Genomic DNA, 11564 nt, shown 5'->3' on the forward strand with positions numbered 1-11564 from the left:
AAATTGAACTTTTGAAGTGAGATTAGACAAAAATAAATGCCTAAATACAAAGAATTTAGAGATATACAGGCTCATCGTTTCTAGGATAATGGTATAATAAATGAAGATATTTTAGGTGAAATTAAAATAAGTAATAACCCCATAGAGATTGAAACGACTCAATTCACTAATTTGTTCGTTCGGATTTGCACATGTAGGCTATTCGTGGCAATGTCTATTCTACCAAACCCCATAAAAATAAGTAATAACCCCATAAAAATTAATAGCAGGATATAATGGAAGATATAAACAGTGTGTATATTTATATATTCATCCTATTCTTATATTAATTCCTTGTCCTTGTATGCGGAATTTTTGGATCTATGACTAATTTCATTGTCGTGATTGAAAGTGAAGAAGAATGATAAAATAATAGTTTCATTTGAAGTTGTGTGCATATTCTAAGGGGATCCTCACAGCTAAAAAATTTTAACAATCTTGCTCAAGCAAGCCATACAATTTATAGCTTTCAAGAGACGACATGGAGTATCAGATTTGAAACGAAATTATAATTTGGCAGTCAAATATTTAAATACTAGTAATTTGTGTTAGATTAAATCGAGGGGCGAGAACAACAAGTTATGTACCTTTTTTACGCAGCGGATACAGGGGCGAATCTAGGATTCTAAGAAGACGGGTGCACCATTTCGGGATGAGAAAATCGAGTAAACTTCAGGCGTGTGGAAACCGGGAAGTTGCATGAAAATTGATTGTTTTAGTGATTTAAAGAATAAAAAGGAATGTTACGTAAGTAGAAATAGAAAGAAAAGAAATATTTAAGAAAAAAATTAAACAAAAATTTTGGTTGGGGGATGTGATCCCTTGACCTTAGGCCGGTGGAAATAAGGGGCCAAAACCAGTAAAGCACTTCACCTCTTTTGACCATAGGTTCCATTAAATATGTATATGTAGTTTTGTCAAATTATGTACATCATATATATACTTTAACCTGAGGACCACGGGTTCACGTAAACCGCATTTTATACCGTGGATCCGCCCCTTAGCGGATATCGTTGAACTCACCACCAAAAGAATTGCCCCAAGTCGAACTTTGAATCTCTTGGAAACAAAGTTAGAATTTCACGAACTAAGTGTCTTTTATCCTTATGTGGTTTTTGAAGAGGAAGAAGGCAGTTTTTGTTTTCTCTTTCTTCTCGGAGAAGAAGAAAACTTAACGTGATTCATGTAAAAGAGAAGTTAACCCTCATTAAAAAAACGGATTAACCCCATCACTATATAACTGTGTATGGTGGTTTATTTTGAGTAACTTTCTTTTACTTTATCTCTTTTAGATGGGTCGGGTTAGCCCACATGGAGCGACCCAAGATCCAACTTCGCTCATGGTGGGCTATACCCGAACCAATTTTATGTCAATAACACGCGTAATTCATACAGACAAATAGTTCGTGCGACCTGCGAGCATTAAGAGCTATAGTATTTCAAACTCATTAAAGTTGTACTAAAACTCTATGTAGAAATCCAATCACATATGGAAAGGATGCACTACCAACATAAGGATCTTATTACTCTCAATACCCCAGACGTCATTCGCTACTCCATTAGTAGTTATTTGATCCCTCGTCCTCGGAAGAGGTGAACTCGAGTTCAAATATAACATTGTACCCACAATTACACTCAATACCCTCATGGTAAGTGTAATGGTCGACCTGTGAATACAAGCTATTACTAATTTTAGTTGTCTTCCCTTTCCACTCGAATCTATTCATTCCAGATCAACTGCTTTCCTAGACATGCACTGCATTGCCGAATCGCTCATGGCTATTAGTGACATGCTAAAGTAGCAACATCGATTGACACTTCAAGATACAGTAAAAGGTCAAAGGGTATTCCAATAAAAGTTAATATAACTTTTCGGGATCTCACATAATGAAGAAGCATGGATCCATTCTTCTATTATCCCATTGGTCGCTAGCACATGTGGTATGAAACACATGCTATGGTATTCTCACCTTATATTGGCATGCATGTCTCATTATTTTACTCATTTAACACCGTACATATCTTGATCTAGACACCTCCAGATGTCTAACCCGAGTTTCTCACTTCAACAATCCTCAACTCCAATTTCTTAGAGAAACTAGCATCTGGCTTACAAAACAAGTCATTAAGGATTATGAAATCCATAAGTCTGAACTATAGTCAAGACCGATCATTCTATTCAAAAATATATATGACCTTGCACTAATCAAGGTTCTAATAGGTCTTATCTCTGCACGTTCCTCGACGTCAGAGATAATCGCTCATGTGAGAGAGTCGATCTCGCAACTTATCCGACACACTTATATCCTTCAAAAGGGTATCAGCACATGCATACATAATATCAATACAATCTCAATAATAATACATTGATGAGTATACGACAATAACCAAAATATTTTGCAATACACAAATACTAATATATCTTTCGCAAACCTAGAGCCAGAATATTTTTCTCAAATATGTCTCTAGATATTGCTTTTGTAAGAGGATCATCTATCATTTTTGTGTAGGTATGTAACGTAATGTTATTTATTTACATGCCATGATGTCTCTCATATCTATATACTCTCTGAAGAGTAAATCAATTTCACTATAACATAGTGAATAGTCTACAATTCTCTTTAGGTATTGGAAAATTCTTATCATTTCTTTTTAATGATCTCTTCAAGAATTGGATTAATAGCTTCTAACCAGACCTACGGCATAACAAATGTCTGGGCGAGTACACATCATAGCATATATCAAGCTCCCGATATCACTTGAATACAGAACTCGAGTCATGTCTTCCTTTTCATTTTCAATCTTGGGACACATTTTAAGGCTTAAAGTTTCACCTCTCACTATAGGAGTATCCATGAATTTGCAACTATTCATGCGAAAACGCTCCAAAATTTTCTTTATATAAGTTTCTTGTGATAGACTTAATAACTTTTTGGAATGGTCTCTTTAGATCTTAACTCCAAGGATATAGTGTGTCTCACCCATATCTTTCATGTCAAATGACTTTGAAAGCCATGACTTGATAGTTTTCAAATGACCAAATACATAGACAACCACCTAAAATTGTCACACTTTTTCACTTAAATACCTCAACTAAGGTTGTTTCCTATTGAACACCCAATGTTAGTGGGAAGTGTGTTTATTGAACACAAATGAGTGGCATGGCGCAGTGAGTGTATTCCACTCCTTTTCAGCGCGTGGAAGGCCTCTGAAATGGATTAGTCGTTTCTTCTTCTTTTTTCTTTTTCTCTGTTTCCCGTTGTTACTCTATTTTCTATTTTTTGTCTTTCTTATTTCCGATTAGCACGTGGAAGGCCGGGTGTTTATTGAACACAAATGAGTGGCATGGTATAAGAAATAAATTTTGATCATTATTCAATGAAATCCATTTTCAAAAGACCCATTTACATTTTACAGTCCCATAAAAGAAAACCAAATAAATTTACACCCAATAATTCATATAAAGAAAAAAATTAAAATTTCAAGAATAGATTATCCACTTCTTCTATCAGTATTTTGAAGATGGGTTTCGATTAGAGCCTTAAAAATAATGAATTCTTATGATGTCAAACACAAAAATTTGGAGTGTTTTGTTTTCTACCATTAAAGGATTAAGGAAGATGTTTGTTGTCAAATCTTTTTATCAGAAATCAACCAGTCTCGTCGGATATTAATTCTTTTTCGAAAATCCACCATCAACTAAGTTGGTTTCTTTGAACTCTTGTTCGATTTTAATTAGAATTCTTTTATTCTGTATTTCTTTCAAGCAAAAGCATTCTCCTGTACTTTCATGGCACTCTGTATTTTCTTATATTAGATTATCCAGTTTTCCGACTTACTAGGTTCTACTTTCTGTTCTATCATTTGTTTACTTTGGCTTCTTAGTACGTTGAATATGGGGAGGGGAGAGAAGATGAAGGAACGGGCAGGGGGTGCGAAAATAGATTTTTTTTTGGGTCAACAACAATTTTTCAATAATTACTTTGGCATAAAAGCCACATGTCTCTGTTTCCTTCGTCATTTGCCATGCCATCAGCAAGTGAGTTACACACATTTTATTGTTTTGACTGATTGTCAGAGAAGGGTTCAATAGACACACTACCTACTAACATTAGGTGTTTAATAGGAAACAACCTTAGTTTAGATGTCTAAGTAAAAAAACATGGCAACTTTAGGTGGCTGTCTATGTATTTGGCCTTTTTAAATACTCAAAATTATTTTCGGCCAATAAAATATCGTTCACATAAAGAGAAAGAATTACAAACATACCATTGAACTTCTTCACATAAATGCAGTGGTCTTCATTGATCATGGTGAAATTATATAGACCGTCTTACCTTCTTTTGAAATCTCAAATACCATTGCCTTGAAGATTGCTTCAGGCCATAAATAGATCTTTTCAATTTATAGACCTTCTTTTCTTAGCCTTTAACGATGAAGCCTACAGGTTGTTCCATATAGATTTTCTCGTTTAGTTCTCCATTGAGAAAAGCTGTCTTCATGCCCATTTGGTGTAATTCCAAATCCAAACTTGCAACAATAGCCAAAAGTAAGCGAATTGAGGTAAACTTCACAACTGGTGAAAATGTTTCTTCATAATTTACTCCAGCTTCTTGAGTGAAGACTTTTTGCCACTAATCGTGCCTTGTATCTTTCTATTGACTCATCCACTTTGCGTTTAACATTACGAGCCCATTTGTTCCAAATGGCTCTACACCCAGGCGAAAGGTTAACTAGATCCCAGACTTTGTTGGTTTTCATTGACTCTTATTCTTCTTTCATTGTTTTCATCCACTCATCTTTTCTAGGGCTCGATAAAGCCTCAATCGCATAGTTGGCTCATCCATTTCTATGGGAGACACCAAGAAAATGTAATCTTCAATCTCATAAATATGTTTGGGTATATTTTTTCTGGTACTCTTTCGTAGTTGAAATTCAGATTCGTCAGAAGGATTTTGGGATTGAGAACTCCCACTCCCACTTGGATCAAGAACAAGATCCTGATTAATTTGATTATCAACTGTGTCAGAAGACACTTGCTGACTATCTGAGTTCAACATTTCATAAAGAGTCTCTCCATTCCTTACCTCGCCCTTCTTTGGAAAATTATTTTTTTAAAATGTGACATATCGTGATTCAATCCCAGTAACACTTTCATCCTCTAATTCACCAATGAACACATACCATTTGGAGTGTTCTGAATATCTTATGAAGATACATTTCTTGCCTTTTGGACCTAATTTTCCAAACGTGCTAAAAAGAATCTTTTACATACGCAGCACAACCCCAAGGTCATAAATTATTTAAGTTTGATTTATGACCAGTCCATAGTTCATAAGGGGTGGAAGAAACTGATTTAGAAGGCACTTTGTTCAATATGTAGATTGTAGTCAATAACGCATCTCCCCAAAAGAAGATATGTAAATTTGTCTGCACCATCATAGACCTTATCATGTCCAACAGTGTTATATTCCTCATTTCTGCTACACCATTTTTTTAAGGTGTGTAAGGAATAGTTAACTGTCTGGTGATGCCTTTTTCATTACACAATTCTTCAAACTGATTTGATAGATATTCATGCCCTCTATCGGTTCTTAAGGTCTTAATCCTTTTATCTAATTGATTCTTAACTTCATTCAAATATTTCTTAAAGCATTCTAGTGCTTCAGATTTATGAGATATCAAATAGACATAACCAAAGCGCGTGATCGTCAATAAACGTAATGAAATATAAAGTACCATACCTATCCCTCACATTCATTGGACTACAAATATCAAAATGGATTAATTACAATGGAAAATCAACTCTTTTAGCCTTTTCAAATGGTTTACGTGTAATCTTTCCGGCAAGACAATTTTCACACATTGCCATTTCAATTTTAGAGAAAGAACCTAAATGTCCTTCCTTAGCCAATCTATTCATTCGATCCTGCCCTATGTGACCTAATCTTGTACGCCATGTAATAAAGTCAACATCATTCTTACTAGAATAGCATGGCAAAACACAACAGTCAACATAATAGTTATAAATGAAATAATTACTATTTAATACAAAGAAACTATCATGTGTGTCCAAAACCATAGAAAACATTCTCTAGAGTACTCTTCACAATATCTGCTTAAACGAAATCTATATAAGAAGAACAAGTACCAATAATTATAGTACTTCATCTCACTTTTATCTTTCTTCTATGTCGTTTTCCCTCTTAGAATTTGGCAGGTTACTTTTCTTGGAGGATTCATCTTCGGTCTTCTTGCCTTTTCCGCTTTTTTTTTTAATTATTCATATGCTTGAAGATTTAAAGCTTTTTACCACATGATTCTATTACATAGGCACTAGGTATAGCTTTAGCAGTATCAAGTCGCTCATCTTCAAGCTCCACAAATGCGAATAATATCAGCAAAGGTTTTGATATTATTATTGGAGGTTATATTGACCTTTAAAAGTTTCCAACTATTGAAAAAAAGACCGGATCACTCCCTCAACTTGCTGCTCATGACAGAGAATATGACTAATATTTTTTAAGTTGAGCAATAATTTCTGGATCTGTCCTATGCTGGATAGTATTACCCTCCTTAGGGTGACTTATAACATGATTTATACCTTTCAGAGTATCTTGCTCTTCCAGTACATACCACATCTTACGGCTCCATATATTATAAGTTGCCATTCAATTTATTACCCTAATTCATATCAGCAATTATATATTTTGAAGCCATAGTCTGTTATACTTATAAGAAACAATCATGCAAGTATCACTCATCAATTATGCACGTGATATATACACTCAAGCAAATCAATTCCCATAATGACTTCGCATCTAGTGTAGAATCGAAAAGTCACGTAGTTTCCAATTATCATTGACATTACCAAACATTTAATCAAAAGTGAAAATTACTTATTCGTGTGTAACAAATCATATTTGTGACTAAGATCACATAGATTCTTTAAGTCTCATCCTCTTACAACAGTCTGGTATGCATACCAATGAGCAGAAAATATAATAGAATAGACAAAATATTTGTTCATAAAAGAATTTATAAATATTTGTCTGCATTTACATGTCATTGTCCTTATTACGTCGGTGATGAGAATTTACAACACTATTAGCCAAAGTCTTAACCAGTTTGTCTATAGGAGAAGGTTGATAAAATCGAGGCTTAGGACATGTCTTTAGAAGCCATGATCTCTTAATTTTAGCTTCAACATTATTTTTCTCCCACTCAGCTTCAAGCGCCTAAGTGTATACCCAAAGGTTCTCATTTGGACCAAAATTATGATAAATACTAGCCAATACATCGCCCCAATGACTTGAAAGAGAATCCATCAATATAGCTAAAGCTCTCCATATATTGACTAATATATGATAAGAGAACAATTCTGCTAGTTTCAACCCAAAAAGGTGAAGATGAATTGGTATAGTAGCAGATGGGTCCATCTTGAACTTTTTAAATTCCTCATATTTTCTTCTTCCTTCCCTACGCCGAGTTCTATCATCCCTAAAGATGTTTTGTATTGAACTCGGAACATCATTCATGATGACTTCAGAATCTGAATCTGAATCGTTACTGAAACAGGTCCTTCGACGATGCACTCTTCCACGTTGTCTCCTTGCTCAACTTTCAGTACCATTCCCATTTAGCGTACTTCGAGCTTGTTTCCATTCAGACATTTCTAGAATGGGAACAAGAAAACAATTCGAATGATTTTTCATAATCATTATATGCGATAACATATGTCATAATCACTTGTAAAAGAGAAATCAAGTTTAACGGTCATTTATTTATTTAGAAATAAATATTCAACCCTCAATGACTAGTAATATATCAGTAAAGAAATAATTGAGACTTAGTTGAATCCTTTCACTTAAGGAACAATGAATACATTATATACCATATCTTTAAATATTTAAATGTTCAGCCTAAGCACTTAGAAAGTATATGACCACATATCTAAGTTGAAATGTCTGTTGTAGTAGTAATATAATTGTATTCATTATCTAACCATATTAAATATGGTCAAAGGGATGACACCAACCAATCAAACTTAACTTTGCAATTGCAGATAACCAAAAAAAATATCATACAGAGTTAAACATTGGGTTTAACTTCTCAATAGTTATTATTAAAAGAACTGCTTTTTGCAACTTTCTTGGGGTAAAATTCAGAACAACCACCCCCACTCCAAGTAATGACAACCCAAAAAAAATTCTGGCACATTTTTAAATGGAGGTTAAGACCATTTTCAACATTCAATTAAATTATAAGTTAAATATGTGTCTCAGTAACAAGCCAATGTTTGACATTAAAGCATTCAAAAAAAATTATTAAATAGAAAACGTAGCAGTTTCATGAACAAAGCCACGAAGGAGTAGACAAGTTGTACTTTAAAGAGTGATACACATAAAAGCCAACGTGAGATTCTAAAACATCTTGTGACTTCTGTTCAAACACATGGGAAACATTATTGATAATTTCTTTCAATTGGTATCCTAAATTAACCACACAGATGGTTAAAGAGCCGGGCAAATAAGGAAATTTGTTGCCGTATTTTAAATCTCTTGATCCGACGAAGTGTCATCTATTTTTAACACATATGACATAAAAAGAAATATGTGGCACCGTAAAAGAAAATTTGCAATCCTAATTAACTATACCATGTTTGAGTGACAAAAGCAACAGTACAAATTTAACAGTTTTATGTCGTTCTCACAATATGATCATTTCCCCCAACCACAATTAGCAAAAAAACAAACAAAAATAAAAAAATCAACAGATAGTAAATGAGGGATATTTTCAACACAATATTTTTCATGGAGGCAATCGAACCAAGATACAAATAACACTGCTCTGATACCAATGTTAGATTAAACCGAGGGGCGAGGATAATAAGTTGTGTACCTTTTTGACGCAGTGGATATCGTTGAACTCACCACCAAAAGAATTGCCCCAAGTCGAACTTTGAATCTCTTGGAAACAAAGTTAGAATTTCACGAACTAAGTGTCTTTTATCCTTGTTTGATTTTTGAAGAGAAAAAAGGAAGTTTTTGTTTTCTCTTTCTTAAGGAAACTTAACGTGATTCATGTAAAAGAGAAGTTAACCCTCATTAAAAAACAGATTAATCCCATCACTGTTTAACTGTGTATGGTGGTTTATTTTGAGTAACTTTCTTTTACCTTATCTCTTTTAGATGGGTCGGGGCAGCCCACATGGAGCGACCTAAGATCCAAACTCAATATCCAACAATTTGTGCTAGAATTCTCGTGAATAATCAGATTGGATATATAGTTACACCATTTAATAGTCAAAACTTATATTTAAAGTTATTTTATAGGGAACGGTATTACCCACTACGATTAGGGGCAGATCTAGTAGTATAGAGAGGTGGAAAAGACTACTTTTAACTCGCGGCCGAAATTATTTATATCCAATAGCCGTAAAAGTACATAAAATTTGTATGCTTTATATAACATACATAAATATATATACAAAAAGTATAAAAATATATGTATATTTTTTTGATATTATTTTAAGAGCAACTATATAGTATCTTTTCCCATAATTTTTAGCCTAATTAAATCTGAATTATCTGTGTAAAATTTGTTGGAATTGCTAAAACTGTTGGACTATGCAATGATTGGAACCCGAGCCCCATAATTCGTGATAAAATACAATCACTGCCAAAAAAAATTTGATTTAGACCAGTGATGTGTAACGACATTACTGCTACGGTTAATAAACTTTGACATATTAAGGACATCCATAAGCACAAATCTGGGAAATAAAAAGTTGGAAGTGAATAGTAAGCTTATAAATTCAAGATTTATGTCTTTCCAAAAAATAAAAATAAAAATAGATGTAGAATAATAGCGGAAATTGTTCTAATGTCCGGTAGAAAAGTACTTATACGTGATTTGTGCACTAAATTAAGGATTTATTATAACCGTTGTAAATTAAAGTTAAAATTCATATCACTTAACCATGATGATTAATTATTAATAGTTTATATGTAAGAGTAAGACATATGCATTGTATTCATTAATTCGACACATTAACTTCAAATGCAGTTAATTTATTCCATCTAAAATTTAAAGTAAAGTAAATATTTCAAAGAGGTTGACAATGGCATTACAAAGAACCCAAAGTATATCCTCACTAGAAAAGTTCGCAGCCAAATGGCAATGTAATAAAATAATAAATCTATGACTTTTCTAGCTAATTTAGTTGAAAAGTTAGGGTACCTCATTCTTTTTAATTTCAAATTTAGAAATAATAAATGAAAGAAAAAATCTTGATGTGTTTGGAGATAGGTAAGGCCAAAAATCAGTGGCCAAGCTATAGATTGTGCATGTGACCTTCAAGGTGGAAAGGTATTTTGTTTAATTGGTTTTACCCAATGTTGCAAGTGGACCAACAACTCTATTCGAAATCTATCTGTTCGATTAATTCGGATTCACGTTATAGAAAATTATCATGCGTTCTCATTCAAAAAAAAAAAAGTTCAAAATTTCTAATTAAAACCATTCAGTAGAGTGAAAAAGAAAGCTCCAAGTGTGACGTGGAAAATAGGATTATCATACAATAACATTATTAGAAATAAATAAGAAAATTGATTTTTCTAAAATGGTAATCCTAGAAAAGTCAAAAGTTTTAATTTAATGATGAACTTTTTGAAGTCTATGTTAAGCATTTGCTAGTAACCAAAGTCTCACTCTAATAATATTGTGAGTCTGAATTCAATTGTCACGACCCCAAATTCCCTCCGTAGGATGTCGTGATGACACATAGTCTCTAAGACTAGATAAACCTATCAATGAGGAATAATAATAAATATCTGAAATAAATAAACTACAATTCAAACAATTTCAACTCCCAAAACCCGGTAGAAATAAGTCACAAGCTTCTAAGAATTTATTCTTAATGTCTCTATATGTCAAGGTCTAGATAAAATATAAGGAAGCAACATAAAATGATAGAAGGGGACTCCGGAGTCTGCGGACGCTGGCAGATATACCTCGAAGTCTCCGTGCGCAGGTAACTCAATGACGTCTAGGCTGGTAAAATGTACCTGGATCTGCACAAAAAGATGTGCAGAAGCGTAGTATGAGTACACCACAGCGGTACCCAGTAAGTGCCAAGCCTAACCTCGGTAGAGTAGTGACGAGGTCAGGTGAGGCCCTACTGGAATATAATAATGTCATGGTAAAATATTTATCAATGTAGTAAAATAAAATGACATCGAAAATGAATCAAATAGTATGTCACATTTAATGACACCAAATAATTGCAAATAATATCTCGTGGAAATCAAAACAGAATTTCCTTCAACTTTATGAAAATCACAATAATAATCAAAGGCAACTACGGCCATAAATCAATATCAACAAGGGCACTCCCGAGGTACCGCCTCGTAGTCCCAAATCATAAATAAATTCACAATATCTCATTTCCTTATATCACCGCGGGAGCCTTCACAATTTATTTAAAGAAAACATTTTTTTTCCGAAATAGCATCCCGCGTTTT

Source organism: Nicotiana tomentosiformis, chromosome 5 (genome assembly GCF_000390325.3).
Source record: "Nicotiana tomentosiformis chromosome 5, ASM39032v3, whole genome shotgun sequence".
NCBI lineage: Eukaryota > Viridiplantae > Streptophyta > Magnoliopsida > Solanales > Solanaceae > Nicotiana > Nicotiana tomentosiformis.